Raw genomic sequence first — 22,112 nt, forward strand, 5'->3', positions numbered from 1 at the left:
TAAAAGCTGCAACCAGATTTCTTAGAAGGCAGGTTTAGAAAAACCCCTGAGTGACTGCAAAAGACCTGCATAAATACTTGGTGGCAACATGCTTTCAGCAGGTTTCAGTTTGCACAGAAAGGGGCATATTAAACGCGGAAGATTTCCATGCCAGAACTCCCAGACGTACACCAATACTGACCCAAAAACACAAGAAAATGTATCACCAATTTGCTCCAAATCATATAAATAAGCCACAGAAGTTTTGGGATTCTGTTCTGTGGAGCAATGACACAAAACTGGAACTTTTAAGCCAAATGGGTCAGTGGTATGTATGGAAGAAGAATAATGAAGCATATGCTGAAAAGAACACTCTGCCTACAGTTAAGCATGTTGGTGGATCAGTTATGCTCTGGGGCAGCTTTGCATCCTCTGGCACTGCAAACCTGCAGCGTGTGGAAGGCAAGATGTATTCATTGAAGTATAAGGAAATCCTACGAAAATATCATGCCATCCATGAGCAAGCAGAAGCCTGGGCATCATTGGACCTTCCAACAGGACAAGCATAACTCAAATTTCACCAAGGCTTGGTTGCAGAAGAAGTCCTGGAAGATTCTATAGTGGCCATCGTAGTTATCTGACTTAAACCCCATAGAAAATCTCTGTTGGGATCTGAAGAAGGTGGTTGCAGCACCCAAACCTAAGATTATTACTGAACTGGAGGCCATTGCTAATGAGGAATGGGCTAAGATTCCTCAGGAACGCTGCCAGAATCTGGTGTCTAGCTATGCACCTCATTTTCAGCAGTTTATAACAGAAAAAGGGTGCTCTACTACGTACTAAAGATGCTTGCCATGAAGAGGCTGAATCATTTTGAGACTGCCGAATTTATTAAAAGTTGCATTTTCAGTTGAATTTGGGGAAACCCTTGAAGCATTTGTTGTGATTATATATTTTATTTGCTTTTGTTTGATTTGTTCATTGCAAACAGCTGAAAGTCTGTAAATTTTGACAAAAAACCTGATTTGCAATGGGGGTTGAAAACATTTTTATTACAACTGTATAATGAATATCTTCATCAATAGCATTGGGGGAAACTAAGAAAAATGGACAGTATAAAGAGGGTGTACAGAATAGTTCAGACTTGCTGATGCATTGTGAGTGGGTTGTTTCTTAGAGCTGGAAAAGGTAGAAGCATTGGTATTAGGTGTGACAGATAAACAGGAACTAGTGATTTGAAAATCTTCTATGTCCTCATCAGTGGAGTCAAATTCATAGTCAGGATCCAAGAGGTTAGCCTCATGATTAATTTCACAATCTCCCTGTAAGTTTTCTCTTCCATGTCCTTATTTATTTCACAGCTGACAGCCTTTGGAAGTGTCATCTCCTTAGCCAATTGCTCAGACTGATGTGACAAGGAATGGGTGTCAGGTCTGATTGATCTTAATATGATGTAGCAACTGTTACACTTATGCTCAATAGTCTGCTGCTTACTCAGTTGTGACCTAGGAGATATTCTAGGTTTATTTATGTCTTTTCTCTCAGATGAAGCAGCAGCGTTGGTTGTAGTCAGTTTTTGGCCTGCTGATCTGGCAGCTTTGTTTTGGGGATTTTAGCAGGCCTAGTTCTAGCTTCGCTCTCAGGTGCTTTAGCAGGTGTATTAAAGCCTGTGTCTGAGACTTTTTGGCGGCTGAATGGGGCAGCCCTGGATGAAGTGTCCTAAACCTCCACAGTAAAAACAAAGTGCTTTGTGCCTCCTCCAAGACAGTTCTTTTTTAGAAAGGAGTGAGTGTTTCCCGACAGGTGAATTTGGTGATGTATTTTCATATCTGCAATGTGTTTGGCTCAACTCAGATGCTGAAACTGTTCTGTATAGTCTTTCTCTAGATGAAAATGGGAAACTAATGTAAAACTTGTCCTCTGAATTCTTATGGGTAAAATTGTTATTCAGCTTAACTGCCTGGGAAGTAGTTGGCAAAGGTTGTATCACTGAATATATCTTGAGAGACAAGTCCTGGATAATTTTAACCAACATTGCCATTTGCTGATTGATGGTTGTGACCAGAAGAGACAGGACTGTCATGGCTTGAGACACCCCTACAAGTTCCATAAGTTGTAGGCTCTGGCATTCTTTCATGATTCTGGCCTCTTTCACAGGATGTAGCCCAATGGCAGGAGAAGTAGGACACTGCACAGATTGCATAGCAATAGACTGGGGTCTTAAATATATACAAAATGGGGTGGAGCCAACAGCTGAACAGAGCAGACGTCTTTTTGCAGAGCTCCGGAAGAAAATCCTACTATTGTGCCATTAAACCAGGCTTTATTGTTTCCACTTGCCTAAAAATAGCACTTGGCCTAATAAGGGACACTCCGGGTATATCTAGAGACTGACTGAAGTTATGCCCGCACCAGGCATATCGGCTGACCGCTAGCCTGGTTCAGGAAATGCTGAGGCTTTTGCGGCCTTCACGATAGTGGGCCTTATCTGAGAAAAATAGTGCCTGAACGGCAAGAACATCAATTGCGGCAGGTACATAGTCGCTTTCACGGCCGGTGCACTGTTTTAAGCCTGATACCCCTACTACACAGTATCCCTTAGGCCTAGCCTGTAATTGCAGCCTACCCACAGCCCATTGATACATATAGCTATGCCATATGATTTAGAGCTGAGGGGCACAGGGATCGCCGGGCATAAGGAAAAGTAGTGGTCTGTGGCATGGAGCAGCAATTTCTGAGCACACGTGGCAATAAGAACCAGCACAACCTACCATGGAAGAGTTATATTCTGTTATCAAAGCCTTGATGGAGGAGTGTGAAGAGCTAATCTGCAAAAGAGTCGACTGAATCTCTACGCAGCAACCCGTACTTCCTCCGGTAACTGATGCAGCTAAATTTAGTGAGGTACCACCGGACGATCCCCTGCCGCTCCTGCGACACGGACCAAGCCCTAAGGATAATGGAAAACATACACAAAGTTTGCCAGGTGCTCCTCTTCTTCCCCTGGCTTCAAGGAAACGTGACCTAGAGGTGGCTGATCATGCCAAGGAGGATTGCGGCACCAATAATATTCACCAGCACCTTTTAGTTAGGTGCGATCAGCGGAATTACTCGCCTGGTGGGCAATTGTCCTGTTGGCTGCTTGGGGGTATGCAGCCAATTCCCCTGGGGGTGGATGGGGCCTCCTGGCACGGGATCTTCTCAAGTTTGTGGCAACCTTGATTGGGAGAAACGCAACAGGCCCATAGATGGGAGCGGCTTGGTGGAGCGCTCTTCTTATCCTTTCAGCTGTCCTGAACTTTCGGAGACCAAAATACTTTTTCTCCCACACTGCTGCCATGGGCCTCCAAAGGATTATCATTATGGGGGTATTTGTGTGAAAACAGGTATTATAACAATTGTGATTTGCTCTTGAATGCCTTGTCCTGCTCAAAATGATGACTATTGGGTCTGATGTACAACCAGCTTTGGGGCATGAAAGGGCTTACCCTCCTGTGGTAAGAGACAAGGAGGTTTTCTTTATATGTGTAACATAATATTTTTGTGACTGCCGCTTTAATATGATAGAAGGTTGGACACGCCATAAGTGTTTTTGAAATGGACTCTTGCAGATCATCAATACTCACTAATGCAAGCTTTGTTAAAATCAGATATTTTTCATATTACTTACCCCTCTACCTCTGCTTCTATATACCATATTTTATATTTGCAGTTGGAGACCATTAAGTGTATTGGAGCTATCTTTATGTTTAATTTTTATCTGCTTTTCCAGTGATAGGATGTTTATATGCGAATTATAAATAAGACACAACTGTACCCAAATAGCTATATCTATCATGCCATATGTGTAGCTGTGCAGGTTTTATATATCTTTACACAGGGGACCTATCATATCAAAAAGTTGGCAATTTGGTATATAACATTTAGTGCCATATAATTTGTTTAGTGGTTCTGTCTCTGCAACTATTTATAATATTCCCTTCATTCAGCAGCTGGCATATAAAGTTTTAACGAGCTATTTGTCCTGGGATATACGCTTAACAGCCTAGGGCTCAAGGTTTTAATCCCCCTCCCCTACACTTTGAATTTTACGGTCAGGGGTTACTACACCCCTCCGTAATTTAGGCAGAGTTAGGCAGTCTCTGCCCAACCCTAGGCGTATGCCCTGGGTATGATATAACACTGTATAATTTTTTGAGAAAACACAAATATGTGAATTATTATAGAGATATATTACATATAACAGTTTTTCTGTTTCATGGAAGTATACCTTCTTAGAGGGTCTAAAAGTGGCTTAATATCAATAGAACAATTTGGGGTTTTATGTCCCTTTAAGGGTGAACTCTATATATCTTCCTTGTAACAGACCTGGAAAGATCCTAAAAGTTTTATGAGCTTAGTCCTTATTCTGCTGTCAATTATCCTCCTATAGTTGTTGTGACTTTAAGGTCCAAGAGTGGCCTTAGTTGCTCATAGAGGTGAATGTTTCAGTGAAGGTTATTTTACAATTTTTATATTCCTAGAAGCGAGTCATGAGCAGAAAATATATAGCTTAACAGATCTTTATGGGTTTTACTAATATGTTACCTACTATGAAAGTGTTTTCAGAGTTTCTAATGGTGCAAAGGGGCCCTTTATATTCTAAAAGTGTTATTTACTGTGATGACATTCGCAGTGACCTCTACATATGAAGAAATTCTCTAAGCCTCCCACCATTCAGAGGGGAGATTAAGAACCAGGTGGCTAATAGTATTTATTCGGTGTTGGGAATCACTGGCTTATGCTATGATGTCTATGTTGTGGACAAACAAAGACCAACTTTTTTATTTTCAGAGTCCCTATACAAAAGGTAGGTCTTAAGATTACCACTTGTTAAGTTATTTTTTTTTCCATGCTGAAATGTTTATACATATAAAAAGAGGTGCCGCTCATGGCCTTTTGTACTCCCTATTGTTTAGGACCCTGTATTGCTTATGGTCCCAAGGACATGCCTATGTATTAGACGCACGAGACTTGATGTATATATATATATATATATATAGGCGTGTTGCCATGACAGTATAAGATTTTGTTTATGTATGCCATTGCTACCTCAATAAAAATTATAAAAAAATAAATATATATATATATACAGTTCCTTAGAGGGAAAGCACAATCTCACCACTTGTTAAGTGCCACGGTGCTCTGCTGTAAATAATCCACAACGTCCACAGAATGCAGGCACTCACTGGTCTTAATAAAATATAACAATTTTATTTAGAAATCATTAAAAAGACATAACGTTTCGGCACCAATATGTGCCTTTGTCAAATGTCAGCATGTAACCAAACGAATATGCAGCACACTTAAAATCAATATGACACACAATTAAAAACATACCCCTTTTAAAGATGTGAGCAAGCTATTACTGCCATGCTGCCACTCGCGTCTTCCCATCCATGGCAATGACGTCACGTACGCACGCTACGTGCCTAGCGTGATTACGCATGGCACGGCATTGCCATAGCGACGTCGGATAGCCACACGAGTCAGAGTGGGGAGTGACTTAATCACTCATACAGATTACTATCAGGGACGTCTGTATATAATTGTTGCTAACAGCAACCAAAGCAATCCACAATGTGTATAGCGTGTTTAATATTTGGACATAGCGGTTATAGACAAAACCATTAATAATGTTAGAAACATATTATTAAATGGCATATTAGAACATAGTCTGCTAGATGATTAGATCTAATGTGTGATTTCTATATGCGAAAAACTGTCAAGCTCAGAAAAAGAAGGAGGCCAATCAAAGGGCCATCCTTAGAGAATGGGCACGAAGTGCCAGAATAGACAGTAAAAGGTATCAGAACAATAAAAACATAACACCTTGCCATTACAATACATAATGCATACTACAGATGAAGACAAGCGAAAACTATCACTCATAAATTTATCACTTCTGTGGACGTTTTATATATATATATATATATATATATATATATATATATATATATATATATATATATATATATATATATATATATATATATACAAAAGTCCTGTTTAATAGCAGAAAGTTACACAGAAAAATAACAAGTAATATCCTGAAATAGATTATACTGGAAAAAAGTAAACAGGTACAAGCAAGAGTTAACTGAAGCAAATTGTACAAGCCAGTATAGCTAATGTTTAGGTGCAAATTCAGACAGACAAGAGCCAAGTGCTGAAAGGCCCACTTCATGGCCAAGGACACTAGTGCCCACTTCTGGGATAAGCAAAGGTGAGTGTCCACTTCTGGGCTAAGCTAAGGTAAGTGCGTGCTTCTGGGCTAAGCAAAGATTAGTGCCTGCTGCTGGTGCAACGTCGCCCCCTGCAGACATGCAGCCAATCGGCCTCCAGCAGGGAGGTGTCAATCAACCCGATCGTACTCGACCATGTTGAATTGTTGTGATTCCTGTCCGCCTGCTCAGAGCAGACGGACAGGGTTATAGAGCAGCGGTCTTTGTGACCACTGCTTCATAACTACTGTTCCTGGTGAGTCTGAAGACTCGCCAGAAACACGGGCCGTCAAGCTCTATTCGGAGCTTGATAGATAGGCCCCTTGCTGTGAAGTTTGAATTTTAGCATGAAGAGAACTTATGGGATCCTGACAGAATCTTATGGGATCCTGACACACCCTCAGCTTAGCGTACAATAGGCTTAATGTTTGAGCGATATCAACAGGAATTTCACTGCAAACCTGTGCTATCTAACATTAAAAACATATCCAAGAATATTACTGGAGCAACAAATAAGTTTGGACTTGTAATATGAGCTAATAGCATTCAAGCATTGTTAACAAATAATAACACTATTTTTTTGCACTCCACCTGTAATCTGGGCCTAAATGTATGAACTCACACTTAGAAAAAAGTATCATCACTATGGTTTTATCTCTGTAAGCCTCGTGCCTAGCTTGCCACTACTGAGCTACTATTCCACCAACTAGAAATTATTTCTCCTTAAAGGGACATGTTTCTCAACAATAATTCTCATTTATAAAGAAAAGGTTTTATAATGTATACCTAAGATCAGCTCGCCAGAATAACGGTTCTGTGACCCAGTATTATTCAGCTATTCTTTTTACTTTCATTTGCATGGAGACGAAAAGGAAAAGACTGCTCTGAGCAGACGGACAGACATCGCCGGAATTCAACCCGATGGAGTACGATTGGGTTCATTGACACCTCCCTGCTGGCGGACGATTGGCCGCGATTCTGCAGGGGGCGGCATTGCACCAGCAGCTCTTGTGAGCTGCTGGTGCAATGCTGAATACGGAGAGCGTATTGCTCTCCGTATTTAGCGAGGTCTGGCGGACCTGAGCCGCACTGTCGGATCAGGTCCGCCAGACTTTGATAAATAGAGGCCATATATGTTGCTTTTTACATAGAGATGTTTATGTGGTATTCTCTAGTTAGCTTGTCACAGATAAGCTGCGTTCATTTCAAGTGTTTAGGTAAAATTTCACTTTGAGAGCAAAGTCAAAAACACCAAGACTTTGCTCCCGGGTTCCCTTATAAATGAATTCTGCCTCAAGGAATATAAGGCAGATGATATACAGTATAGGGATTCTTCTAGAAATAACAGAGAAAAGATTGCAAAATGACCATGGAATTTAATGTTTTTACTGCATTAAGTAAAGCACTGATGAATTGAAATCAAGCGATTAACCAGAGGAAAATTACTACATCTAAATGAATCTAATGCACTGTAACCCAGCAATGATAAATCAGTAAAATCTTCTAATGCAGTTTTTAAATCATCACTTGGGAATATGTGTTAATAAAAGGGAGATCTGCATCAAACCTTCTTTATTGTGGCCAGATCTGCTAATGATTATTTAATTTTCTACTTGTTTCAAGTCTGCTTCTGTGAAAATTGCCTCTAGGCAGCAGATGGTTAGTTAGTAAATCAAGATTTAAATTATAGACTTGTAATGCCTTTAATAATCTTGACGTTAGTGATTAGCTTGTGCAATGATTCGTGAAAATATAGTCACCTTTTAACCTTCCTCAGAACTCTCTCTATTTCTCACCATTATAATAACATCAGTCATTAAAGGTAAACAGTAAAGTTTCTGTCTTTTGTTTACTGGATACTTTTTTTAATATTTTAATGTTGATATTTTTTTCAAGTGGGAGGGATCATGTATGTTAGAGGTTTTTTTTGTTTTTTTTTAAGCAATCAATAACTAAGTGGAAAACATATCCTACTATTTTAAGCCCCGTTGAATAGTTGATAAACTCACACGACTACACAACTCACTTTTCAGCTTATTTGGCTACTTTTAAATATACTTTTGATCTTACTTGTAAAGATTGCTTTATAAATTAAAGCTTGGATGAAATACATTATGGGCTAGATTACAAGTGGAGCGCTAAATTATTGTGCATCCGCAAATGGGCAAATTTGGTCATTTGTGGGTGCACGATATTTAATCAGCCATTACAACTGGCTGGTTATTACTACCGCAAACTCGCAGTAGCAATTAGCTCTTATGAATTGACCAGAGATCAGATCTCTGGTTGATTTAATAAATATGCCCCAAATGGCCCTAAAATAATGTCTTGTGTAGTTTATTAATAAATAAAGATGGCAACATCTTTATTTTTTAATAAAATTACTGCACTAGGCAGTATTTTGGGGTTAAAGTTGGTGGGAGTGTTAGAAGAAAAAAAAAACAGCACTGAAAAGTGCCTTTACATTGCGGTCTATTGCGAACTGTGTGTTCCCAGTTTTATATGTGTATGCTTATAGGCATATATTTATGTGCTAATATTTGTATATACACATATTAACACATAAATATATATGTATATCAGCATATACATATATATTTATATTTGCTGCCATTGTTGGGCGACTTGCCCCCTTTGCTGGCGCTGAAGTTCTGATGTCGTCTCTGACAGCATCAGAGCAAAGCTCCCATATATGCCTATAGAAGTATGCTCTCATGAGTGCAATGCTTCCCAGTGATACGAACGTGGGGTCACGTTCGCATTTTTGAAAACTTGTAATAACAGTGCACATTATTGTGCACTGGTATTACACAGTGGAGCGCATATATTGCTTTCATCAAATCGATATTTAGCGCTCCACTTGTAATCTGGCCCTATATAAATACTGCAATTCCTACTCATAACTACTGTATATGTCCCCTAAAATGCATTTCATGTTAAAGAATGAAAACACTTTGTATATCCATTCCCTAATATCTGTTTCATACAGCTTATGTGACTGATTTAACTATGTGTAACTATGCTGCTGTATTTCCTTTTAATAATTTAAGTGTTGTCTATTGCAAAATGCATCTTTTCTTTTGAACTGAAATTACAGACAAAAAAGGCAGACAAAAACCTGCCATGCAATCGATTGGAATAATTTCTTTCCATTGATTTTGTAAAATAACCACCAGATGATGATTTAATGTATGTTGCTTCCTACACAAATGATTGTATACCCCTTTGGATAAAGATTTTCTAAATAAATATAGGGCTGAATGCTCTTAATCCTTCTTAATCCTTCTTCATAAATTTAGATATTCTTCCTTATCTCAAAGTTTGCCAAACACAAGCTAACCTTCCTTAGTAAAAGTTGTGATGCTCCCAAAAAAGAAATAGACAAAAAAAAATTGTTAAAGGGAAATAAAACCCCAAAAAGACACTACCCCTCAGGGCCAGATTATGAGGCCCATCTATCAAGCTCCGTATGGGCCTGTGTCAGACTCGCCAGAAACACAAGTTATGGAGCAGCGGTCTAAAGACCACTGCTCCATAACCCTGTCCGCCTGCTCTGATGAGGCAGACAGGAATCGCCACAATACAACCCAACCGAGTACGATCGGGTTGATTAACACCTCCCTGCTGGCGGGCCCATTGGCGGCGAGTCTGCAGGGGGCGGCGTTGCACCAGCAGCTCTTGTGAGCTGCTGGTGCAATGCTGAATACGGAGAGCGTATTGCTCTCCGCATTCAGCGATGTCTGTCAGTCCTGATCCTCACTGTCGGATCAGGTCCAACAGACATATGATAATTTGGCCTCTATGAGTGGAGCGATCAAACTTGTGTGCTAACTCCACTAGAAGTAAGATTTTTGCGTGCTTCGGATACCAAGAGTATTATACATTGAAAGTAAAACTTTTCACTTATTCAATAATCCAATGCGTTAACGTATTTTCCCATAGACTTCAATGGAGCACAAAAAGTGGAGAGCAACCTAAATGTTCTAACCTGACATGAAATATTAATATTTCACATTCCAATGTTCTTCACATAGAATAATATGTTCTATTTATTTTTAAATACATATTTTTATATATATATATATATATTGCATAAATATGATTATACATGTTTTCAGCTACTTAACTGCAAAGGGCTCCAATGCACTTATATATATGTCTAGATATGTATACATATGTATTTATGTATTTTAAATAATACTATAAAATTATATATCAATGGAAAGATAATTTAATCAAGAATGTAATGTAATAACTTTTATGAAGGATTTTTTTATTAGAACAGCAGTTATAAAGAAGAAAAATGAAACACATAGAAAAAATGATGTATACAAAAATTCTCAACATGTCAGTCAATACTTAGTTGGGTAACCATTTTCATTAATTAAGGCCTTACAACACCTTGGAGTGAACCATGTTTCTTAGTTCTGCAGCTGTTATAATGTGAAACCAAGATTAAATTATTGCTTCTATTAATTGGGTTTTATTGCTGAGTTGCTTCTGACTAACAAGATTCTTTAGTCGGCTCCATAGATTTTTGATTGGGTTAAGGTCTGGGCTATTCCCAGGCCATTCCCGCAGTGGAATATGATTATCTTGAAACCACTTTTTGCACACAGCAGCAACATGGCATGGTGCTGAATCCTGTTGAAATATAAATGCTTCATTATCTTGGAAAAGATCACGTACGGAAGGCCTCAGTTTGGCCTCAAGTATTTCATTTATGTATTTTTGGGCATTTATATTCCCATTAATCAAACACATTCTGCCCACACCTTTAGATGTCACACAACCCCAGATCATAACACTAACTGGGTGTTTCATGGTACGTGTAATGCAATCAGTATGCAAATCTTCTCTGATTCTTCTCCTTACGTATTGTATGCCATCACTACCAAACAGTGAGATTTTGGTCTCATCACTCCAAATAACACTGTCCCATTGTCCTCTATCCAGTTAACATGGGTTTTAGCCCAGTTTAATCTTTTCAACCTTTGTTAGGGAGATAAAAATTGTTTTTTTCGTGGAATCCTAGCATTTAGACCAAATTCCTGAAGTCTGCGCAGAAAAGTCCTTGCACTCAACTTCACATTGCATGCGCCATTTCATCTTGGATACACACAGATGATTTTCTTCTGTCACTTAGGCACAGTCTCTCAATTCTTCTATCATCACTTGCTGTTGTGCACCTTTTCCTGCCTTTACCAGTCTGGTTTTGTAGTGAATGATTCTCTGTATACCGATTCAAACTTTTAGAAATGCCACCTTTGGTTAAGTTTCCCTTTCTGGGTGACCAGTCAACTCTGTACCATTTCTTTAATTTTATTATATTTTACAAGATCTCTAAATGAAATAATTTGACAATCTGGGAGTGTAGAAACCTGCACCTGGATTAGTATACAAGCTACACATTAAAAGGCCTCCTAACTGGGTCTTAGAAATAGAGTGCAGATAGATCAATTATAGGAGCGCCAAAAGGCTATTGTATACGTAACAGGATAGAATATTAGGAAAAAACAAAACCAACACAAGGGGGTACAGTTTATCTAACAATAGTATCATCTAAGGTTAGAATGGATCATATAGCACATAAATATCCACTAGTGCATAGTTACACTAAGAGTGTTCTATTATATATAAATTATATGTCAAATATGCATAGTGATCCAAACTCTTAAAGACAATATATTCCAATATCTTTAAAAGTTACATTTATTAAAAAATATATTAATAAAAATGAAAAGGTTGATCCAATACGTGATCACACAAATAAAATGAACTAAAGGTCCAGTAGGATAAAAGTCAATATATTGTACAAATAAATAGATACAGATATTGATACAAATAAGATAGGGTATAATTAAGAACACACCAAAATGTGAACAAACAAGTGTAAGCAAAAACAGGAACTGATGTGAATCAGTTAAACAAACAATGCATGAGAGTATGACTCCCTATATTATAAAGAGATGATATAATTGTCTCCGGTTGGATACCGGTATATGCTTATGTAAACGTGTAAAATGAAAAATCAAAAAAATCTATTAAAAATCAATAAAAAACAAAATACAAAATACGTGGAAAACGTGAAAAAATATGTAAAATTGTAAATATATGTATATATATATATATGTATATAATAATCCAAGTATCCAAGAAAAAGTGTCCTGTGGGTGTCCAAATTATTAAACAATCCAAGTGAACAAAGAGAAATAATATATTGATAAATTATACAAATGTCCAGAAACAATGGTGTTCCTATGTCCAAATGGTGTATATCCAAATGGTATCCCCACTAGGATATGTGAGGTTTTCTATTTCTTCCTGCTTTGGTGAGTGTATTTCCAATAGCTTCCACCTGCAAACATCAATTTGTATATCGCTTTTTCTTTTCTTTTTTTTTCTAGGACCTTGTTGTCTATTAGTCTTAATTCCAGCCAGGGTATCAGGATACCATTTGGACATAGGATCACCTTTGTTTCTGGACATTTGAATAACTTATCAATATATTATTTCTCTTTGTTCACTTGGATTGTTTAATAATTTGGACACCCACAGGACACTTTTTCTTGGATATATTACATATATATATATATATTACATTTTTTTACAATTTTACAATTTTTTTCACGTTTTCCACGTATTTTGAATGTAGCTTTTTACTGATTTTTAATTTATTTTTAGATTTTTCAGTTTGACCAGTTTTTCAGTATCACGTGTACACGTTTACATAAGCATATACCGGTATCCAACCGCAGACAATTATATCATCTCTTTACAATATAGGGAGTCATACTCTCATGCATTGTTTGTTTAACTGATTCACATCAGTTCCTGTTTTTGCTTACACTTATTTGTTCACATTTTGGTTTGTTCTTAATTATACCCTATCTTATTTGTATCAATATCTGTATCTATTTATTTGTACAATATATCAACTTTTATCCTACTGGACCTTTAGGTAATTTTATTCGCGTGATCACCTTCTCATTTTTATTAATATAGTTTTTAATAAATATAACTTTTAAATATATTGGAATAAGTTCGGATCACTATACGTATCTAACATATCGTTTATATATATTAGAACACTCTTAGTGTAACTACGCACTAGTGGATATTTATGTCCTATATGATCCATTCTAACCTTAGATGATACTATCGTTAGATAAACTGTACCCCCTCATGTTGGTTTAGTTTTTTTCCTAATATTCTATCCTGTTACGTATACAATAGCCTTTTGGCACTTCTATACTGTATCTATCTGCACTAAATGAAAGAACACAACAAAAAACAACCAACTTGACAGCAATCACATAACACACTGACAAAATGTCCTCCTCTCAGCTCCAATACATGACGTCAATAGCTGAATTCTACTGTGACCTTATTGACTCATTGTTAAAACAACATGACACCTAATTGGCTCTCTAAACACTCATGCTCATTGGCTACATTCAAATGAAGGAAAGCTACTTCATATCAACATAAGCAAGTTGTGCTTCCTTGTTCTGGTTATTTGGCTATAACATTTCATAGAATACAGATAATTGAACAAACTTTATTGCATTACATTCTTGATTATATTATCTTTCCATTGATATATAATTTTATGGTGTTACTAAAAAAAAAGTGGTGATATGAACCATTAAACCTCAAAAATACACTTTTTCCAAAAGGTTTCCACAATCAATTTAGGATATATATATATATATTTAAAGGGACAGTCAACACCAAAATTGCTATTATTTAAAAAGATAAATAATGCTTTTATTACACATTCCCTAGCTTTGCACAACCAACATTGTTATATTAAAGGGACAGTCAACACCAAAATTGTTATTGTTTTAAAAGATAGATAATGACTTTACTACCCATTCCCCAGCTTTGCACAACTAACATTGTTATATTAATATACTTTATAACATTTAAACCTCTACATTTCTGCCTGTTTCTAAGCCACTACAGACAGCCTCTTATCACATGCTTTATTTATTTGCTCTTCACAACAGGATACTTCTAGTTCATGTGGGCCATTGTGCTCACACATGTGAAGTTGTGAAAAACACAGTACTAATTGACTAAAATGCAAGTCAATAGATAATAAATAAAAAGTCATGTGATTAGGGGGCTGTCAAAAAAGGCTTAGATACAAGGTAATTACAGAGGTTAAAAGTATATTAATATAACCATGTTGGTTGTGCAAAAGTGGGGAATGGGTAATAAAGAGAGTATCTATCTTTTTAGACAATAAAATTTTTGGAGTTGACTGTTCCTTTAATATACTTTATACCATTTAAACCTCTAAATTTCTTCTTATTTCTAAGCCACTACAGACAGCCTCTTATCACAAGCTTTTTTATTAGCTTTTCACAACAAGAGACTGCTAATCCATGTGGGCCATATAGATAACATTGTGCTCACGCCCAGGGTTTGTGGCTGACACTGCACTTATTGGCTAAAATGCAAGCCAATAGATAATATATAAACAGTTATGTGATCAGGGGGCTATCAAAAGAGACTTAGATACAAGGTAATCACAGAGGTTAAACGTATAATAATATAATCATTTTGGCTGTGCAAAACTGGGGAATGGGTAATAAAGAGAGTTTCTATCTTTTTAAACAATAACATTTTGGAGTTGACTGTCCCTTTAATAAAAAAATAATACATTATTTAATATGCAAAGAACATAGGAATACAAAATATGCATTTTGTGCATTGCGTTTCTAAATTTAGATCTTAATTTAAGATTCTTAAAGCGTGTTATTGGAATATTACATATAAAATATTAAAACAAATTAATATAAATTATTAAAAATGAATAAACATACTATAAAATATTCTAAATAATCTATACAATATATCTATATATATATATTTACAGTATGTTTGTTAATTTCTATTAATATTTTATATGTAATATTTTAATAACTTAAAGCGATAGTAAAATGCACAAATCAAACAAAAGCAATCGAAGTTGCTCAACACAATGAATGCTTCAAATGGTTTCCCCAAATTCCACTTAAAATGCAACTTTCAATGAATTCTGCAGTCTCAAAATTATTTCAACAAGGAGAGGCTTTTTAACAAGGAGAGGCAGACAATGATTTAACTTGCAGCAATAGCCAGTAGCTAAATTCCATTAAAGAGACAGTCAAGTCCAAAAAAATCTTTCACAATTCAGATAGAGCACACAATTTTTTTTTTTTTTCCAAAATATTTTTTATTTATATCACAGTTAGAGGTACAAATGAAAAACAAAACAAAAGGCTATTACCTTATTATAACATGCAGTTTACAAATATTTATAAAGGTTACACATATTTCATAAGCCACATTTTCCAATCCAGTATACCTAAAAAATTACCTTATAAATTAAATTAAATCTTGAATTTTGACCTATCTTCAGTTTAGGTCTTTGTACTAATGTATTACAAAATCACCTCAATTTATAGTCACCTCTAGTTGTAACATCATTTATGTTTAACCATCCCCCCCTCCCCCCCAACCCCCGCCTCCCAAAGAGAAAAAAAAAAGGGGGGATAGGGAAAATAATAAGGGGAAGGATAAAACTCTCCTCTCTCACCCTCATCCCAACCTACTCTGATGCGGGGGAACATAATAGAATAGAATTTTACCATACTCCCAGTAATACCAATTCCGAATTTCTAAATGGAAAAATCAAATAATCAATCTCAGCTATTGAAAGAATCTTAATAAATAGTGACCATTTTGTGAAAAACTTTCTAATTTCTCCTTCATTATTCATGTCAGTGTCCCGCTGCTCTAATATACACTGTTTTTTTAAACAATGTTTCACTTCCATAACAGTGGGGATTGCATTCGTTTTCCATCTTTTAAATATCTAGTATCTAGCTGCAATGATAGTCATATTGATTAATTTATGTTGTGGGTGTAATTTTTCTTTGTCTTTCCTTAAAAACACATTATAACTCAATGAGAATTCGAAAGGGAGAATCTTAAGGGAGCTTTTTAACCAATATTCCAGTTTCATCCAGAATTGACCTATTCTAGGACAGCTCCATATTATGTGAACAAGGTCAGCTGCGGGTTTCGAGCATTTTGGGCATTTGTTAAAGTCTAAATTTCCGCACCTAAGACCTTTTTCTGGGGTAAAATATGCCCTATAAAGGAGTCTGACATGTGACTCCCTCCAGGTAGAAGATAATGTAATTTGTGCTATTCTGGTGAAAGAACCCTGCACGAGCTGTGGATAAATATTTTCATCATGTGTTAAAGTGTTCCAGTCTATTGAAAGTTTCTCCAGGTTCAGTCATCCCTTAAGGGAGATAAGTAACTGATAACATGGAGTAATAGACATACGTCCCTTCTCCACCATATTTAACCACCCCTCAAGATTCCCCCAAGACCAGGGTCTATTTACTTTCTTCAATAAGTCTTCTACAAAGTGTCTAGCCTGTAAATACGCAAAGAATTCTTTATTTGACAGATTCAATTCTTGTTTTAATGACTCAAAAGTTTTCACGCAGTAGTTCTCATTATCAATAAATTGGATAACCCTACCCAGCCCTAAACTGTGCCATCTTTGAAACACTGCTGAATGTGTACCCGCTAAAAATTGGGGATTACCTACAAAAGAAAGAAACTTTGACACACTGCAGTCCAAGTCCATAAGTTTGCCTAGTTTCCACCAACTCTGTATAGGATTGTATATAGTTTTAAACACTTTCAATTCTTGAGGTATTGATTTTGATTTGCAGTGTGTCAGAGCCACTGGGAGAAATGGGTAACATATATTATTTTCTAATTCATTGTTTGTAACATAGTCCTTAAAAAAGATCCAATCTGCAACTATGCGTGCTAAAAAAACATAATTATAAAGACGTAGATCTGGCAATGCAAAGCCCCCATAACTTCGAGGTAATTGTATCTTTGAAAGAGCAATTCTTGGGATCTTACCTTGCCATATAAAGTTTCTCAGCACGGTATTTAGTGTCCGAATATCCTTCCCTTAGAGTATTATCTGGACATTTTGCAAAATGTACAACAATTTTGGGAGCAAAACCATTTTAAATAAGGCTATCCGACATGAAATAGATAGTGGAAGATTTTGCCAATTTTTCAATTTCTGCTTAATATCTGCAAGTATTGGGAGAATGTTAAGATCATAAAGATTACCCATATTTGATGGTACTAAGACGCCCAAGTATTTGAGTGAGTCAGAAACTATTTTAAAAGGTATATTTAAAGGTGAATCTCTTTTCTTCCTTAACCAGAGAAATTCCGATTTTGAATTATTTATTTTATACCCTGAAAAGGATCCAAATGGACTAATAATAGATAATAATATTGGGAGATTTTTTTTAATATTGGATAAATATAGGAGAATATCATCAGCATATAAAGCTATTTTGAGCTCCTTCCTTCAAATTTTTATGCCTTCTAGCTGATGTCTAACTGCAATTGCCAAAGGCTCTATTGAGACATCAAAAAGCAGGGGAGAAAGAGGACATCCCTGGTGTGTTCCCCTCTCTACTGTAATTTCTGGCGAAAGTGTACTATTAACTAGCAGCCTCGTATGAGGTTTATTATAAAGATTCCTTATGAATTCAGAAAATTTACCTTCAAAACCAAATTTAGATAGAGAATGAATTATATGATCATAATGTATTGTATCAAATGCTTTTTCAGCATCTATTGAAATAACTGCCAGATCAGGAGTGTCCTCCCCCCGTCCCTGCGATTCAAAAAAGTCCACAAGTAACAAAATCTCTCTTATCTTTGCGGATGAATTGCGCTTGAATAGAAACCCTGCTTGATCCATATGAATAATAGGAGCTAATATGGGTTGTAACCTATTTGCTAACACAGAGGTTAAGATCTTATAATCTGTGTTCAGGAGAGCTATCGGTCTATAAGATTCTTTCAGACTGGGATCTTTCCCCTGCTTGGGTATTAAAGTTGTATTTGAAGCAGAAAAAGAAGACGGAATTGGAGCCCCATCAATATAGATAGTATTATACAATTTGCAAAGGCTGGGAACTATCACTTGGGAGAGAATTTTGTAAAATTCGTTAGGTAACGCATCTGGACCAGGTGTCTTGTCCAGTGCGAGTTTAGAGATGACTCTCTCAATTTCAGACTCACAAATAGTGGTATTTAAATTTTCCCTGTCTTCTATCGTAATAGTTGGAAAAGTTAAATTACTCCAGAATTGATCTGACTGAATCTTATCTGATTTTCTTAATGAATATACATCTTGATAATATTTTGTAAAGTTCATCAGAATCTCCTCGGTCCTGGTTAATGTTCCCCCCTCACTCTGAAGTGATTCAATCACCGCCGAACCTTTTGCTCCCTTTACTAACTTGGTCAAAAGTTTCTCTGATTTGTTGCCAAATCTATAAAAGATGGCTTGTTTTTTTTATCTTTTTGAGTTGCTTGATAAATAAGGTAAGTATCTCTCTCGTTCTTAGATTTTGTATATTTTAACCAATTTGCCTTTGTTTTTGCTAACAAATATTGATTGTAAGAATTGGACAGTGACCTAAGCATTTGTTTCTCGCTAGCTTTAAGTTTTTTAGCTATATTGCAACTAAATTATATAATTTCCCCTCTTAAGACTGCCTTTGCCGCCTCCCAAAATACCACAGTGCGGTCCAGGTACTCACAATTATGTTCTACATATTCTTCAAATTTAAGTTTGAGCCAGTTTTTAAATTTTAAATCTTTGGATAAGTAAGTTGGGAAATAAAAATGAGACTGTTTAGTCCTCATCTCGACTCGTTGGATTTGGAGAGAAATAGGACCATGATCTGAAAGACATATAGGTAGGATTTCTGTCTTTACTTTCAATTTAAGAAGCCTGTCATCCATAAGAAATAGGTCAATTCTGGAAAATGACTTGTGTGCCTTAGAGAGGCACGTAAAGTCTCTAACATCTGTATTTTGTAAGAGCACACAATTTTAAACAACTTTTCAATTCACTTCCATTATCTAAATGTGCACAATCTTTTGTTTTTAAATGTTTATAAAGCTTTATTGAAGGTCAAATAAATGTTACAAACTAAATCAGCTTGTTATGGTTGCATATGGTTATCAAAATGCTGGCATCCAATGCCTAATACAATAAACTTTTCTATAAGGTTATAAGTGTCCGAGCATGGTTCTTTCAAATTGCCAACTAAATAAAGGGGTCGATCCGATAAAAATCGTCGCCCGCAAAAGTCGGCGACGCCAATATTTGCGCGGGTTTGGTATCCTATATACGGCGTAACCTAGAAGTTACGCGCGTATATTTCTGCCGTCGCCCGTAGTTTTTTGGGCCATAGGCAGGTATACCAAACCCGCGCAATTTGGTATCCAATATACAGCGTAAGGACTTACGTGGCGAAAATGGAGAAATCTTACTCCATTTTCACCTCGCCACAAAAAGCAGCCGTAAGAAGCCTTACGCTGACTATTGGAGCCCCGTAACTCCCTAAACTGGCTGCTAAAATAAACCTAACACCTAACGCATGCGCAATGTCTATCTCCCTGTCAACCGCGATCCCCCGCCGCAATCCCTAATAAAGTATTTAACCCCTAAACCGCCGCCATCTACATAAACTAACCCCCTACTGTGAGCCCCTAAAACCGCCTCCATCTAACTGATCTATCCCCTAATGTGAACCCCTAAAACCGCCACCATCTAACTGATCTATCCCCTAATGTGAACCCCTTACACCGCCGCCATCTATATTAAAATTATTAACCCCTAATTTAATCTACCTACCCCGCCGCCAGCTATATCATCTATATTAACCCTAAGTATATTATAGTTAATATAGTTATTACATTATATATATTAACTATATTAACCCTAATTATATTAGGGTTAATATAGTTAATATAGTTACTATAGTATTTATATTAACTATATTAACTCTATCTAACCCTAACACCCCTAACTAAATTCTTATTAAATAAATCTAATTCATATTATAAACTAAAATATTCCTATTTAAATCTAAATACTTACCTATAAAATAAACCCTAAGATAGCTACAATTTAATTAATAATTACATTATAGCTATGTTAGGGTTTATATTTATTTTACAGGTAAATTGTTAATTATTTTAACTAGGTATAATAGCTATTAAATAGTTATGAACTATTTAAGAGCTACCTAGTTAAAATAATTACCCAATTACCTGTAAAATAAATCCTAACCTAAGTTACAAATACACTTATACTATCAATAAATTAAATAAACTACAAATATCTATCTAAAAATACAATTAAATAAACTAAACTAAATTACAAAAAAAAACAAACACTAAATTACAAAAAATAAAAAAAATATTACAAGATTTTTAAGCTAATTACACCTATTCTAAGCCCCCTAATAAAATAATAAAGCCCCACAAAATAAAAAACTTCCCTACCCTATTCTAAATTAAAACAAGTTCAAAGCTCTTTTACCTTACCAGCCCTTAAAAGGGCCTTTTGTGGGGGCATGCCCCAAAGAAAACTGCTCTTTTGCCTGCAAAAAAAAACACAATACCACCCCCCAACATTACAACCCACCACAAGGTAGGGAGATCTTCAGGGGGGGTAGTGTTAGGTTTATTTAAGGGGGGTTTGGGTTAGATTAGGGGTATGTGGGTGGTGGGTTGTAATGTTGGGGGGTGGTATTGTGTTTTTTTTGCAGGCAAAAGAGCAGTTTTCTTTGGGGCATGCCCCCACAAAAGGCCCTTTTAAGGGCTGGTAAGGTAAAAGAGCTTTGAACTTGTTTTAATTTAGAATAGGGTAGGGAATTTTTTTATTTTGGGGGGCTTTATTATTTTATTAGGGGGCTTAGAATAGGTGTAATTAGCTTAAAAATCTTGTAATCTTTTTTTATTTTTTGTAATTTAGTGTTTGTTTGTTTTTTTTGTAATTTAGTTTAGTTTATTTAATTGTATTTTTAGATAGATATTTGTAGTTTATTTAATTTATTGATAGTGTAGGTATATTTGTAACTTAGGTTAGGATTTATTTTACAGGTAATTGGGTAATTATTTTAACTAGGTAGCTCTTAAATAGTTCATAACTATTTAATAGCTATTATACCTAGTTAAAATAATTAACAATTTACCTGTAAAATAAATATAAACCCTAACATAGCTATAATGTAATTATTAATAACATTGTAGCTATCTTAGGGTTTATTTTATAGGTAAGTATTTAGATTTAAATAGGAATATTTTAATTAATAATATTAATATTAGATTTATTTTAATAAGAGTTTAGTTAGGATGTTAGAGTTAGATAGGGTTATTATACTTAATATATATATAATATAATAACGATATTAACTATATTAACCCTAATATAATTAGGGTTAATATAGTTAATATATATAATATAATAACTATATTAACTATATTAACCCTAATATAATTACAGTTAATATAGTTAATATAGCTGGCGGCGGTGTAGGGGGATTAGATTAGGGGTTAATACATTTATTATAGGTGGCCGCGGTGTAGGGGGATGTAGATTGTAGGCAAAAGAGCAGTTTACTTTGTGACAAAGCCCCGCCAAAAGCCCTTTTAAGGGCTGGCAAAAGAGCTGTTACTTTGGGGCAATGCCACACAAAAAGCCCTTTTCAGGGCTATTTGTAGGGTTAGACTTAGGTTTAGTGGTAGGGATAGTTTAGTATTTTAGGGGTTAAATAATTTAATATAGATGGCGGCGAGGTAGGGGGATTAGATTAGGGGTTAATAATTTTAAAATAGCGGCGGGGTAGGGGCTCACTTTAGGGGGTAGGTAAGGTAGATGGCGGCGGTGTTAGGGGCTCACTTTAGGGGGTTATAGATTTAATATAGCTGGCGGCGGTTTAGGGGTTAATAACTTTATTA

The sequence above is a fragment of the Bombina bombina genome, chromosome 4 (genome assembly GCF_027579735.1).
Source record: "Bombina bombina isolate aBomBom1 chromosome 4, aBomBom1.pri, whole genome shotgun sequence".
Classification (NCBI taxonomy): Eukaryota; Metazoa; Chordata; class Amphibia; order Anura; family Bombinatoridae; genus Bombina; species Bombina bombina.